The sequence below is a fragment of the Aquarana catesbeiana genome, linkage group LG08 (assembly GCF_042186555.1).
Source record: "Aquarana catesbeiana isolate 2022-GZ linkage group LG08, ASM4218655v1, whole genome shotgun sequence".
NCBI lineage: Eukaryota > Metazoa > Chordata > Amphibia > Anura > Ranidae > Aquarana > Aquarana catesbeiana.
Genome location: NC_133331.1, coordinates 113,562,440 through 113,576,791, shown reverse-complemented (window position 1 = coordinate 113,576,791; position 14,352 = coordinate 113,562,440). Strand labels below are relative to the sequence as shown.

At 44.5% G+C, this 14,352-nt stretch overlaps 1 protein-coding gene across 2 annotated transcripts in view; it reads right to left on the bottom strand.

Annotated features, from left to right (window-relative positions):
* Positions 1-14,352, bottom strand: part of PRKG1 (protein kinase cGMP-dependent 1) — a 1,456,334-nt gene that overhangs the window by 1,204,108 nt on the left and 237,874 nt on the right. The window lies entirely within an intron of this gene.

Sequence of the window (14,352 nt, the reverse complement as noted above, 5' to 3'; positions counted from 1 at the left end):
CAGGGAACAGATACATCGGGATCGCTTCTAATAACAGATCGGAGGATGTCACTGGACTAAGATCTTCCATTCAATTTATAAGGGATGTACAACTGTCAGTGCAGGGAATACCTGCAGCAGGATCGCTTTTGCATGAGCTGATCGGAGCATGTCACTCCAATATCCATAATGAGGGCTGCACAACTGTCACTGCAGGTACTAGCTACAGTAGAGTCACTTTTCAGGAAATACCTACAGCAGGATCGCCTCTAATAGCAGCTCGGAGTATGTCACCGTACTATGTTTTTTTATTCACAATGAGGGCTTCACAACTGTCACTGCAGGTCAGCATCGCCCTTCTATGAGCAGATCGGAACATGTAACCATACAACGTTCTTCTGTTCATGAGGGCTGCACAACTGTCACTGCAGGTCAGGGTCTCATCCAGATCGGAGCATGTCACTGTACTAAGTTCTATTCATTATGAGGGCTGCACAACTGTCACTGCAAGTCAGGGTCGCATTTCTATGAGCAGATCGGATTATGTCACTGTACTAAGTTCTTCTATTCATAATGAGGGCTGCACAACTGTCACTGCGGGTCAGGCTCGCCTTTCTATGAGCAGATCGGAGCATGTCACTGTACTAAGTTCTTCTATTCATAGTGAGGGCTGCACAACTGTCACTGCAGGCAACAGGTAGATCAGGATCGCTTTTCTATGAGCAGATGGAGTCATGTTACTGGACAACTGTAGGATTTCATGCAGATACATTGTTGAGGAATGTATGATCTGTTTAGTGATCTGGGGCAGCTTACACCAACGATCTGGACTAGAGTATATAATTGGAGGAAGAGTATTCTCCCCGGATTTACGATCACTCTTCTTGCTTTGATACATAGCAAGTCTAACTGCCTGTAAATGATTTCTGCACTGATCAGCCCCTAGGACTGTAGGACAGCCTTAATATCCAGTTACTGTACGTCAAGCTGGAAGGATTTCATGCAGACATTCCCTTCCCCTGCTGCCATCTCCCATTTATCATGCCAGCAGCTCTGCAGGGGGTGATTGTGGCAATGACAGGGTTAAGCACTCCTTTTAGTGGGGACGCGATGCTCCCATTAACCCCCTGGCTGCTGGATGATCAGCTTCACGCTAGTCGCTTATGAAGTGACTTTCGCAGCATCCCTACAGGTTGCTATGCAGACAGGCAGAGACTGCTGAGAACAAGAGAGGACAGAAATAGATGGCTGGGAGCTTGGATTTCACAATGCACAGCAGCTTTGCGTTACAGAACCTGATGAAAATCATTATATAGAACCTGAGCTGATTTTATTTTGTATCTGCTAATGAAAAGTGTGACATAACTTGGCTGAAGACAGGACTGAGAGCAAACTGGAGTGATGCAGCTGTATGTAATTCATCCATCCTCCATAGACAGCACCAGAAGAGCGCCCCATAGCGGCCAATTACCAAATACACTAGGTACCCCCCCCCCCCCCCCCACACACACACACACACTTTTTACAGTATAGTTGACTTTGAGGGAACAATAGTGTAAAATAAAAGCCTGTAACTTTATTAGAAGGGCAAAGTAACCAGATATAAGTTCTCAGTACAAATCCTCAAGCATAAAGTGTACATTCCTTTAAACATGAGTCTTATTACCTGCTCCATGGGATCCCTTTTTAAAAATCACAGTACATTAGATTCTGAGTTGGTTATCTATTGATTGTTTCTGCAATTCTTTTTACACATACTTCTACACACTTGTTTACAATGGGGTTTAATTTGTGGTTCAGAGGTCTGTAGCAAGATTTAAAACCCAACTCTAGACACAACAAAAATAAAAACCACTTGCGTTGCCCCCCAACAATGCATTAGTTAAGTGCCTTGGTTAAGCCTCGGTGCACTCACACCTGTACCCTGCCTGCACCCTGCCTGCACGTTGCCTGCAAGAAGTCTGTGCCCTGGTCTGATGAACTGCATGTGAACGCTGCATGAGTGATTACATGTGAGTGGGCGCAATTAGTTGTGAGTGTTGGCAGCTTCCTATTGCTTTCAATTGTTACAGCTAATTGTAGGAACCCCTGCATTTATTATATCTGGTCTCCCACAAATAGGATGAGCTTGATGTTCGGGTCGAACATTAGTTTGACCGGAACATTGGGTGTTCACCCGTTATGGGGCGTTCGCGGCCAATTTGAGCGCCGCAGAATGCCCCATAATGCACTGCGAGATCACAGTGCATTGCTGTATGACGATTGGTCAAAGCTTGCACCTGACCTGCATGCTTTGGCCAATCATAGCGACCTCTGCTAAGAGAGCCATAATTGGCCAAAGGCATTCATGGTTTAGGGGGAGTCCACGCCCCACACTATAGGCTGCTTACACGGCGGCCGTGTGTAGTGTTGTGGACAGAGAGATAGCTTGATTTAGATTAAGCAGGCAGGTTATTCAGTTAGTGGCAGTGTATTTGAATATATATACAGTCAGTCTAGTATATATACATAAATATATATATATATATATATACATATATATACAGTCTCGTATATACAGTATATATATATATATTATATATATACCCTGCATCCAGTGTAGCCTATATCTACAGTGCATTCCGTGGCGTACTGTTTCTAATACACTTCAGGCAGTGTACACAGTATCTAACACAGTGTGTACAGTGTCTACTACATTTCTGGTGGTATACACAGTTTAAAATACAGTGCAGCCATTGTACTGTACAGTTGCTAATACAGTGCAGGCAGTGTACCCAGTATCTAATACAGTGTGTGCAGTTTCTACTACACTTCTGGTGGTGTACACAGTATCTAATACAGTGTAGTGTGGTGTTGCAAAACAAAATATACATCATGTCCGGAAGGCCACCGAGGAGAGGAAGACGCTCACAGGCCACTAAAAGAGGGCAAGCAGCCTCTGTGTCTACAGTCAACAGTGCTGGTCATGGATATGATGCATCCGCTGCAGGTGGTCATGGGGCACGCTTGTCCTTTTTTTCAGCTGCTGGACGTGTTTTTGAGCCAGAACATGCAGAAGAGTTGGTGGAGTGGATAACAAAGCCGTCCTCATCCTCCTCTGTCACCCAGGCTCAGAGTAGTTTGCCTTCCAATGCAGCTGCCAAAGCGGTCTATTCCACCGGCTCCTTGTCCACAGTCACTCCTTTCGTAGCCCCACCATCATGCACAGAGGATTCCCCAGAATTATTCTACCACAGTGTCGGGTATATGCTGCTGGAGGATGCACAGCTATTTGAAGGCTCTGATGTTGGTTCCCAGGTTGAGGAAGGGAGTAACATGAGCCTAGAGAGAGGGTGTGCCCAAGAAGGACAATAAACTGGCAGTCATGTTCCCCAAGCTGCAGCATACTGCCAAGTTTGCTCCAGTGATGAGGAGGGAGGGGATGATGAGGTCACTGACTGTGCTTGGGTGCCTGAGAGAAGAGAGGAGGAGGAGGCACAACTCCAACAAGGCAGGATGTCCTCTAGGGGGCAGCTTAAGGGCAGCCATACTATTGCATCACACCGCAGAGCTCCGCGGGAGCAGGGCGCTGCTGACTCCCCGCTAACTTTTAAAAGTTCCTTGGTGTGGGCCTTTTTCGACACGTGTGCAGCAGATCGCACCATTGCTGTTTGCAACCTATGTCTGAAGTGGATCAAGCATGGCCAGAACAGCAGCCGCTTGGGCACCACATGCTTGACCAGACATATGATGACCTGCCATGCAGTCCATTGGCAACAGCACTTGAAAAACCCACATCAAAGAAAAAGGTGGACTTCTCCTTGCTCCTCATCTGGGATCTCCAACCCTACTATACCTCCAGTCCTCTCAAAAGCCTGCACTGAGAGGAATGAAGGTATAGCAATAGGTGTCGCAAGCACTTGCAGCCAATCTGCTAGCAGTACACCACCATCTGATTTTAGCAGGCAAATTTCCCTACCCCAGTTGCTGATCCGTAAAAAGAAATTCGGTCTCAGCCATCCACATGCTAAGGTTCATATTACCGCTGACTCGTGGTCCAGCAGGAATGGGCAGGGACGTTACCTTTCCTTCACGATGCACTGGGTAACTCTGCTGGCAGCTGGGAAGGATGCAGGACAGGTTTCAGTGTTATTGGAGCTTGTTTTGCCACCATGCCTCCAAAATGCTAGTGGTGATTCTGCCACAGCTCTCTCCTCCACCCCTTCCTCTTCATCTTCCTCTATGGCCTCTTCTGCAGATTTGTGAACCAGTGGTGCTCTGTAAGCGTTCAAGGGCCTACGTAAACAGTCAGGCTAAAAGATGCCATGTGGTGCTTGAGTTGGTCTGGACAGGAACCACACTGGGGCAGAGATTCTGTCAGCTCTGCAGGGGCAGGCTCAGAGGTGGTTGACGCCATGCCAGCTTCAGCCAGGAATGGTTGTATGCGACAATGGCACCAACCTTCTCTCTGCCCTCTGACAGGACACTTGACCCATGTTCCATATTTGGCACACGTCCTGAATTTGGTGGTGCAGTGGTTCTTGAGCAGGTACCCAGGCTTACAGGATCTCCTAAGGCAGGCCAGAAATATCGGTGGTCATTTCCGCCAGTCATACAATGCCAGTGCTCAGCTGGCTGACATTCAAAGAGAATGCAACCTGCTCACCAACCGCCTCATTTGTGACATGCTCACCAGGTGGAACTCAACATTGGCAATGCTGCAGCGGCTGCACACACAGTAGAGGGCCATCAATGAGTACCTGTGCGAGTATGGCACCAGGACAGGGTCAGGGGAGCTTGGCTTCTTTTTGCAATGCCAGTGGCTACTGAACAAGGATGCATGCACTGTCCTGTCACCATTTGAGGAGGCCACAAGGAAGGTGAGCAGCGACAATGCATGCATCAGTGACACTGTCCCGCTAGTCTTCCTGTTGGAGCACACGCTTAGAGGAATCATGGACAGGGCTCTTGAGGCAGAACAGCGGGAGGAAGAGGAGGACTTCCTTACCTCTCAAGGCCCCCTTTATCCAGCTAGCATTCCTGCGGGCCGTCAAACACACAGGAAGAAGAGGAGGAGGGATTGTGTCAGCATGGATGTAGAGAATAACACTCAGCAGCAGTCTTCAAGGGATGGTTTTCAGTCCCCAGAAACCCAAGGAGTTATACGTGGCTGGGAGGAGGTAGTTATGGATCATGTGATCCTTAGTGACCCAAAGGACTCAGAATCGAATGCCTCTGCAAACTTAAGCTGCATGGCCTCCCTGATTCTGCAAAGCCTGCGAAAGGACCCTAGGATTCATGGTATCAAGGAGAGGGATCATTACTGGCTGGCAACCCTTCTTGATCCACGTTACAAGGGTAAGGTTGCAGAACTCATCCTACCTTCACAAAGGGAGCAGAGGGTGAAACATCTTCAGGAGGCCTTGAAGAAAGGTTTGTGCAATGCATTTCCAGACCTTGGGAGGTTACAATTTCCTGGTGCTGCACAACGTGTTGTTGAGACTTCGTTCAGTCAGAGGAAGAGCAGTGGAGAAGATGGCCACCTGACCGATGTTTTTACACAATTTTTCAGTCCTCAGCGCTGATCAGTTCAAGTTCAAGCAACCATCACCAGCATCTACATTACATGGTGCAGGAATATCTAGGGGCAAGAGCAGACTTGGAGACCTTTCCAACGGATGATTCACTGGGTTACTGGGTATTGAGGATGGACCACTGGCCAGTACTTGTTCAATATGCAACTGAGCTACTCGCCTGTCCTGCATTCAGAGTGCTTTCTGAAAGCACATTCAGTGCTGCTGGACGGTTTGTAACGGATCAAAGAGTACGCCTGTCCACAGACTCCGTTGATACGCTCACATTCATAAAAATGAATCAGTCTTGGATCAGCAGCTATCAAGCACCTCGCGCTGATGTAACTGATTGAATTTGCTATGGTTGTGAGATCCCTTGAAGACTGCCTATGTTGACTATCCTATTCCTCCTCAATCTTGATGATGCTAGCTTCCAACAATATTTTTGGTTTAGGGCACCACCACCACCACCCAAGGCCCAATTTTTCTGCCCCTGTTTAATAGGGGCATGTAATTAAAATTTTTGATCTAATATTTCACAGCAGGCCCGTTCCTGCGTCCAATAAGAGTATCTGTGAGGGGTTACAGTGTTGTGGCACCACCACCACCCAAGGCCCAATTTTTCTGCCCCTGTTTAACAGGGGCATGTAATTACAATTTTTTAACTAATATTTCACAGCAGGGCCCGTTCCTGCACCCACCAAGAGTAACTGTGAGGGCTTACAGTGTTCTGGTGCCACCAACACCTAAGGCCCAATTTTCTGCAGAGTATATAGGGCAGGCCATACAGTATATATACTGCTGTTCAGAGTATATAGTGCCTGGGGGACCCCAACACCATTTTTTTTTAAATTTGGGTGCGGGTTCCCCTTAATATCCATACCAGACCCAAAGGGCCATGCCTTTTTTTCAATGATTTTCATCTATATTGCCGGGACCCGACATTATACATTACAGCCGCGAGTAGTTTTAAATGAAATTTTTTCCTTTAGAAATGTCATTTTGCTGTGGTATTGTTCTAAACACGGGGAAAATGTGCTACTTTACAGGCATACGAAGGACACCTCCCAGTCACGATATTTAAAGGAATATTTCATTTTTATTGTTTTACTTTAAGCATTATTAAAATCACTGCTCCCGAAAAAACAGCTGTTTTTAAAACTTTTTTTTGCATTGATACATGTCCCCTGGGGCAGGACCTGGGTCCCCAAACACTTTTTATGGCAATAACTTGCATATAATCCTTTAAAATTAGCACTTTTGATTTTTCACATTCGTGTCCCATAGACTTTAATGCCCTGTACACACGGTCGGATTTTCCGACGGAAAATGTGTGATAGGACCTTGTTGTCGGAAATTCCGACCGTGTGTGGTCTCCATCACACATTTTCCATCTGACTTTCTGACACACAAAGTTTGAGAGCTTGCTATAAAATTTTCCGACAACAAAATCTGTTGTCGGAAATTCCGATCGTGTGTACACAAATCTGACGCACAAAGTGCCAGGCATGCTCAGAATAAATTAAGAGACGAAAGCTATTGGCTACTGCCCCATTTATAGTCCCGACGTACGTGTTTTACGTCACCGCGTTCAGAACAATCGGATTTTCCAACAACTTTGTGTGACCCTGTGTATGCAAGACAAGTTTGAGCCAACATCTGTCGGAAAAAATCCATGGATTTTGTTGTCGGAATGTCCAATCAATGTCCGACCGTGTGTACAGGGCATAACAGTGTTCGCGTGTTCGAACAAATTTTTTGCCTAGTCGCATGTTCTGCTGGGAACCGAACTGGGGGGTGTTCGGTTCATCCCTACCCATAATACACAGAACATGGAAATGCAATAATTTTAGTAAAGATAAACTGCTAAATACAGTGGGGCAAAAAAGTATTTAGTCAGCCACCAATTGTGCAAGTTCTCCCACTTAAAAAGATGAGAGAGGCCTGTAATTGTCATCATAGGTATACCTCAACTATGAGAGACAAAATGTGGAAACAAATCCAGACAATCACATTGTCTGATTTTTGAAAGAATTTATTTGCAAATTATGGTGGAAAATAAGTATTTGGTCACCTAAAAACAAGCAAGATTTCTGGCTCTCACAGACCTGTATCTTCTTATTTAAGAGTCTCTTCTGTCCTCCACTCATTACCTGTATTAATGGCACCTGTTTGAACTTGTTATCAGTATAAAAGACACCTGTCCACAACCTCAAACAGTCACACTCCAAACTCCACTATGTTGAAGACCAAAGAGCTGTTGAAGGACACCAGAAACAAAACTGTAGACCTGCACCAGGCTGGGAAGACTGAATCTGCAATAGGCAAGCAGCTAGGTGTGAAGAAATCAACTGTGGGAGCAATAATTAGAAAATGGAAGACATACAAGACCACTGATAATCTCTCTCGATCTGGGGCTCCACGCAAGATCTCACCCCGTGGGCTCAAAATGATCACAAGAACGCTGAGCAAAAATCCCAGAACCACGCGGGGGACCGAGTGAATGACCTGCAGAGAGCTGGGACCAACGTAACAAAGGCTACCATCAGTAACACACTACGCTGCCAGGGACTCAGATCCTGCAGTGCCAGACGTGTCCCCCTGCTTAAGCCAGTACATGTCCGGGCCCGTCTGAGGTTTGCTAGAGAGCATTTGGATGATCCAGAAGAGGATTGGGAGAATGTCATATGGTCAGATGAAACCAAAGTAGAACTGTTTGGTAGAAACACAACTCGTCGTGTTTGGAGGAGAGAGAATGCTGAGTTGCAACCAAAGAACACCATACCTACTGTGAAGCATGGGGGTGGCAATATCATGCTTTGGGGCTGTTTCTCTGCAAAGGGAACAGGACGACTGATCCGTGTACATGAAAGAATGAATGGGGCCATGTATCGTGAGATTTTGAGTGCAAACCTCCTCCCATCAGCAAGGGCATTGAAGATGAAACGTGGCTGGGTCTTTTAGCATGACAATGATCCCAAACACACCTCCCGGGCAACGAAGGACTGGCTTCGTTGTGACTTTTGTGACTTTTTATCAGTGTCCGGCTGAGCACTGGGAAAATTTTGTAGGAGCAGTTTTGATTGTTCTCTGACTGTACTATAAGACTGCATGACCTCTGACCTTCTGTCTGGACAGTGCTGTTTAGCCCTGTGCTGATCACACGCACCCTCCCACAAAAAATTCTCTAGCAATGCACACCAAACTGAGGATGTGCAGAGTGCCTCCTAGGGCTCCGTACTATCAGGTGATGGACTGGGCACAGTAAAGAAGGGGAGGATCAGAGAAAACAGGATCAAACAGTCGTTTTACACAATGCAGAGGATTAACCCCTTAGGTTCCACAATGAATAGATTAACCACTTCAGCCCTGGAAGATTTGGCTGCTCAATGACCGGGCTTTACCTGACAATTGCGCTGTCGTCCGACGCTATACCCAAACAAAATTGACGTCCTTTTTTTCCCACAAATAGAGCTTTCCTTTGGTGGTATTTGATCACCTCTGCGGTTTTTATTTTTTGTGCTATAAACAAAAGAAGAGCTACAATTTTGAAAAAAAAACACAATATCTTTTACTTTTTGCTATAATAAATATACCACATTTTTTATCAAAAAAAAAATTTTTTTTCCTCAGTTTAGGCCGATATGTATTCTTCTACATATTTTTGGTAAAAAAAATCGCAATAAGCGTATATTGAATGGTTTGCGCAAAAGTTATAGTGTCTACAAAATAGGGGATAGATTTGTGGCATTTTTATTTATTTATTTATTTTTTTTATTAGTAATGGTGGCGATCTGTGATTTTTATCGGGACTGCAACATTATGGCAAACACATAGGACATTTTTGAAACCAATGACAATTATACAGCGATCAGTGCTAAGAAAATGCACTGATTACTGTATAAATGTCACTTGCAGGGAAGGGGTTAACACTAGGGGGTGATCAAGGGGTTAACTGTGTTCCCTATGTGTGTTTCTAACTGTGGGGAGATGGGACTGTTTAGGAGGAGAAGAGATCGGTGTTCATACATATGAACACACAATCTATCTCCTCTTCCCTGAAAGAACCGGGATTTTGCTTCGTCATGAGCGATTGCAGGAGCCCGGCGGTCATTGCGCCCGCCGGGCACTCGCATCGGCTTCGTGTACACGCCCCTAGTGGCCAAAAGGTGAAGCGGCATAACATAACGTCGTTTCGTCCAGCCGTGCCATTCTGTCGCAGTGAAACTGCAGCGGCCTGTTGGCAAGAGGTTAAGCATACTTTACTGCACATACAGACTGATTTTACAGTTGTGGGTTTAGTAACACGTTATAGCATAGGAAAAAAGAATTGACATTTTCAAAGACAATTGATATCCTGGGATATAATAACAGTGATAAAATATGTCCTGGGATGTAAAAACAGTGGTAAAAATTACCATCAAAGTTCTTGCTACTTCTCAACATTCTAAAACATTTGAAGATTTTAAGGCACTTCGTTTTCTTTTCCCCCAGAAACATTCATAGAGAAGCCTTTATATGTGTCGTTTTAGCACACGTCTAAAAATTCTTTCTTTTGATCTGGTAATATTATAAGCGGCATCCACAGGGAACAAGTTGCTAAACATCAGTTTCTAGGCAGCAGCAGGGACTGTGTGCACAGCACATTCCAGGGAATGAAAGGCACCACTGTTCCCCAACTCTCCTCTGCTGTGTTAAGGATGTGCAGGAAGACACACTGACGGACCTTTAGAATATCCATCAGTCCAGACCTTGTCTTGTCCCATTAATTTGTACGTTTTGCTATAGGAAGCCCTGACATACGGTGTCTCTTGTTTTCCAGACTTTGTCGTAGCCTCTGTTTTCCCTGATCTTTGTTGACTGAGAGTAGTACCATCTATCCAACAAAAATAAACCACACACTAGGCAACACCTTGGCTTTTCAACAGCTCCAGGAGTACAGGTTTTAACATTTTTTTTATAAGGATAACTATTCCTTTCATTACAAAGACAAACAGAAGTAGGCTGTTAATGTACTTTCCTCAATCGATAAGCTTTGTAAACATATACAGATGTTGTCTTTCTTCAATTTAAACCAGATGGAGGTTTCCAATAACAGGTCTTCTAACTCTGCATATTCTATATTGGTTATTGTGGTATTAAGCATTAGCTTACATCTGATACTAAGCAAATCCTATAAATAATGGTTATACACAAAAGCAGCAGCATTCATATCAAGTTTTAAAAGTGGACCTTAAAGTGTTACTAAACCCAGGAGCCTGCATTCATGATATCTGGTCTCCCACAGTACACAAAGCATGGAAATTCAATTATTTTAGTAAATATAAACTGCTACATACCTTTGCAGGACCTTTGACCCTCTGTCTGGACGGTGCTGATTGGCCCTGTTTTGATCACATTTCCCAGGAAAAAAAAAAACTCTCTAGCACTACACACCAAACTGAGCATGTGCAGCCTGTCCCCTGGCTCTGTAAATATCAGGAGATACATTGGAGTCAGTGGAAGAAGGAGATGATCAGGGGAGACCGGATCAAACAGACTTTTTACACATTGCAGAGGATTAACACCTTAGGTTCCACAGTGAGTATAACAAGTATGCTTTATTGCATATAGACACTGATTTTACTGTTGTGGGTTTAGTAACACTTTAACGATACCTTGCCATGTTCCACCATCTCATCCCCACCGCCCTCCTCTAGCAAAACCATATTTTGCTTTATATTTTGTTTTTTAACTACCTCTCTTTGAGGATTCTCCCTTCACTTTAGAGGTTCTTGCTTAGGCGAGGCTGAAGTGTCACTTGCCTAGAGCCTTCTAGGATACTCACGTCACACATCCTAGAAGGCTGTGGAGTGTGCTACTGCATGTTATCAGGGGGCCAGCTGTGTCTTCCTGATAAATGCAGCCAGCCTCCTGATGACATGGTGCATGCCTGTCCCATCATAAAGAATCTAGAAGAAACAGCCAGCTTCCTGATCATCTCACAGATGAAGATGGTAGCACAGGTTGCAATGTACAGAAGTGGTACTGTGGGTCCCTACAGAACACAGATCGATTGTTGAGTGAGTATGTTTTTTTTGTGGCTTACCCAGCGAAAAAAGGTAAGGGGGAAAGTTGTTAACAGTGGTGAGTGGGTTAAGGGGTGAAGTTCACCTTTAAATACATTTTCTACATCCCTCATAGATTTATCTAATCTTCCCTTTGAACATTTTGATTTAAATAAATACTGTGTAGGTTTTCATGCTATTATTCATCGCCCAAAAAAGTGACCTCCTGTACTTCTCCTGTGCACATTTTTATGTGGTAGCCCTTTCAAATTATATATTAAGTGAAACTAGTTTAGTATAGGTTTGAATTCCACTCTTATATTGGTGTTTGTGTTACCCTAAACCACGTAAGGACCGGAAGGATTTTCCCCCTTAATGACCAGGCCATTTTTTGCGATACGGCACTTTGTCGCTTCACCTGACAATTGTGCGGTCGCGTGACGTTGTACCCAAACAAAATTTATGTTCTTTTTTTCCCACAAATAGAGCTTTCTTTTGATGGTATTTGATCACCTCTGAAGTTTTTATTTCTTGCGCTATAAACAAAAAAAGGGGCAACAATTTTGAAGAAAAAAAAACAATATTTGTCTGTCAAATCGCCCCTGAAGTCGTACTGCATTGCCGGTTTGAAATCGTGTGAGTTCAGCTGAACTCTACTCTTCTTACCCGCATTCACTGTGAACCTAGGCTTATTCATGCTAAAACTCCAGAGACATGCTGGTATCAAGGTTTACAGGATGTGGAAGCTCTACAGAGTTTTATTGAAGGGGTGGGGGCCATTCACTTAGCAAAGTGATTGTCAACTTAGAAAAGGAATTGTTTATAAAAAAGGTGAAGCTGTCTCCACTCTCAATCAAAAGTAAATGAAAGCCGCACCACAAAACTTAGGTCTACTTTCTATTTATTTCATCAAAAGATGAAAACTGCATACATAAATGTCCCCACCCAAAACCACCTTCCTTACCACGTTTCACCACTAATGGCTTGCTCACAAGGACAGGGAGACCAAGGAAGGCAGTTTTGGGTGGATACATTTATATATGCAGTTTTCATCTTTTGAAGAATTAAATAGAAAGAAGAACTATGTTTTGGATTGTAGCTTTCATTAACTTTTGATTGAGAGGGGAGATGGGCTGTGGCAGCCAGCATGTAGGTCATCTGTGCAGATTGAAAGAGCAAGTCTGCAGTGGAGCTATGGGTTTGGGTATGTTTCTGTTATAAGGTGAAGCTGTCTTCACTTTGAATGGCCAGTTATGAGTGAAGTACATTAAAAACACAACATTTTTTTTTTTAGCATATGATTGGATATTCAAAGTTATCTCCAGTTCACCTTATTTATAAACATTCACACTGCAAAGTGAACAGCTTCTACTACTTTAGTAAATTAGTGGATATGCAAGACCAGGTATGTATGATTGCTTTTGAGAGTCTGACTGTAAATGATGCACTTTTCCTTACATTTTGATAATTACTTGTAATTACTTGCAAAGGCAAACCACTGAGATAATGTTTCTAAAATAATGATAATTATACCTGCGCATGTTACTGAAATATCTGTTGTTCTCAAGTTTTATGTCTCTATTAACAATGCAATTCCTATTCTTGATAGCTGTAGCAAAAAAAAAAAAAGTGTGGACATCAGAAAAAAGTACATAAGTTAAAGCGTTTGTTAACCTAAAAAAATAAAATAAAGATCATGTTCCTTTAAAGCATTTTATACAGCACAGTGCTTGTGCTGTGTAATTTGTCTCCTTCTTTCACCTGAATACCTGGCTGATCCCACCAGTTTCTGCCCTCTCCTTTGTAAACTGACCAAGGTCAGTTTACATGCCTCTGTCATCCGCTGTGTCTCCTGTCTCTCCTCTGTGCTCTCCTCTGTCTCCCCCCCCCCCCCCCCCATCTGTCAGCTCCGTGTCCGTGCTCACCCCCTCCCCTCCTGTTGCTCAAATTAGGGTTAAATTTACCTTATCCTCTTGGTTGAATCATGTAATGCCCCCCTGTAAATGTGCTTTATAAAAATAATGCAGCTATATCCCTGTTTACAGAGCGTCGATCAGCGCTCACGTGACCCACCGACTCTCTCCTCTCTCGGCCCGACAGCTGCAGCGGGCGGGGCCACCTCTTTCCTCCTTTTCTCCTCCTCTCCTGACTGACGTCAGTGGGGGATCCTCGGCCCTGCCCGTTGCAGCTGTAAGGCCGAGAGAGGAGAGAGGTGGCAGGTAATGGGAGCGCTGATAGGCGCTGTGCAAACAGGTGTCTAGCTGCATTTTTTTTATAAAGCACAGTCACAGGGGGACATTACATGAACCAACCGAGAAGATAATGTAAATTTAACCCTGTGGGTTAACAACCACTTTAACCGCTTGCCGACCTGCCGCCGTGCGAATCACCATACCAGTACGGTGATTCACCAGAGACGATGGCCGTGGCCGGTGGTTGCGATGTCTGATGGCCACCCGCGATCGCTCTACAGAGAGCCAGAATGGGGATTTGTCAATGTAAACAAACAGATCCTCATTCTGACAGGGGAGTAGAGAGAGATCTAGGTCTGTTCCTAGTGATCGGGAACAGAGATCTCTCTCTACTCCCAGTCAGTCCACTTCCCCAACAGTTAGAAACACCTCCCTAGGGAACACTTAACCCCTTGATCGCCCCTAGCATTAACCCATTCCCTGCCAGTGTCCTTTATACAGTGATCAGTGGCTATTTTTAGCTCTGATCACTGTAATAATGTCACTGGTCCCAAAAAAGCGTCAAAAGTGTCCGATCTGTCC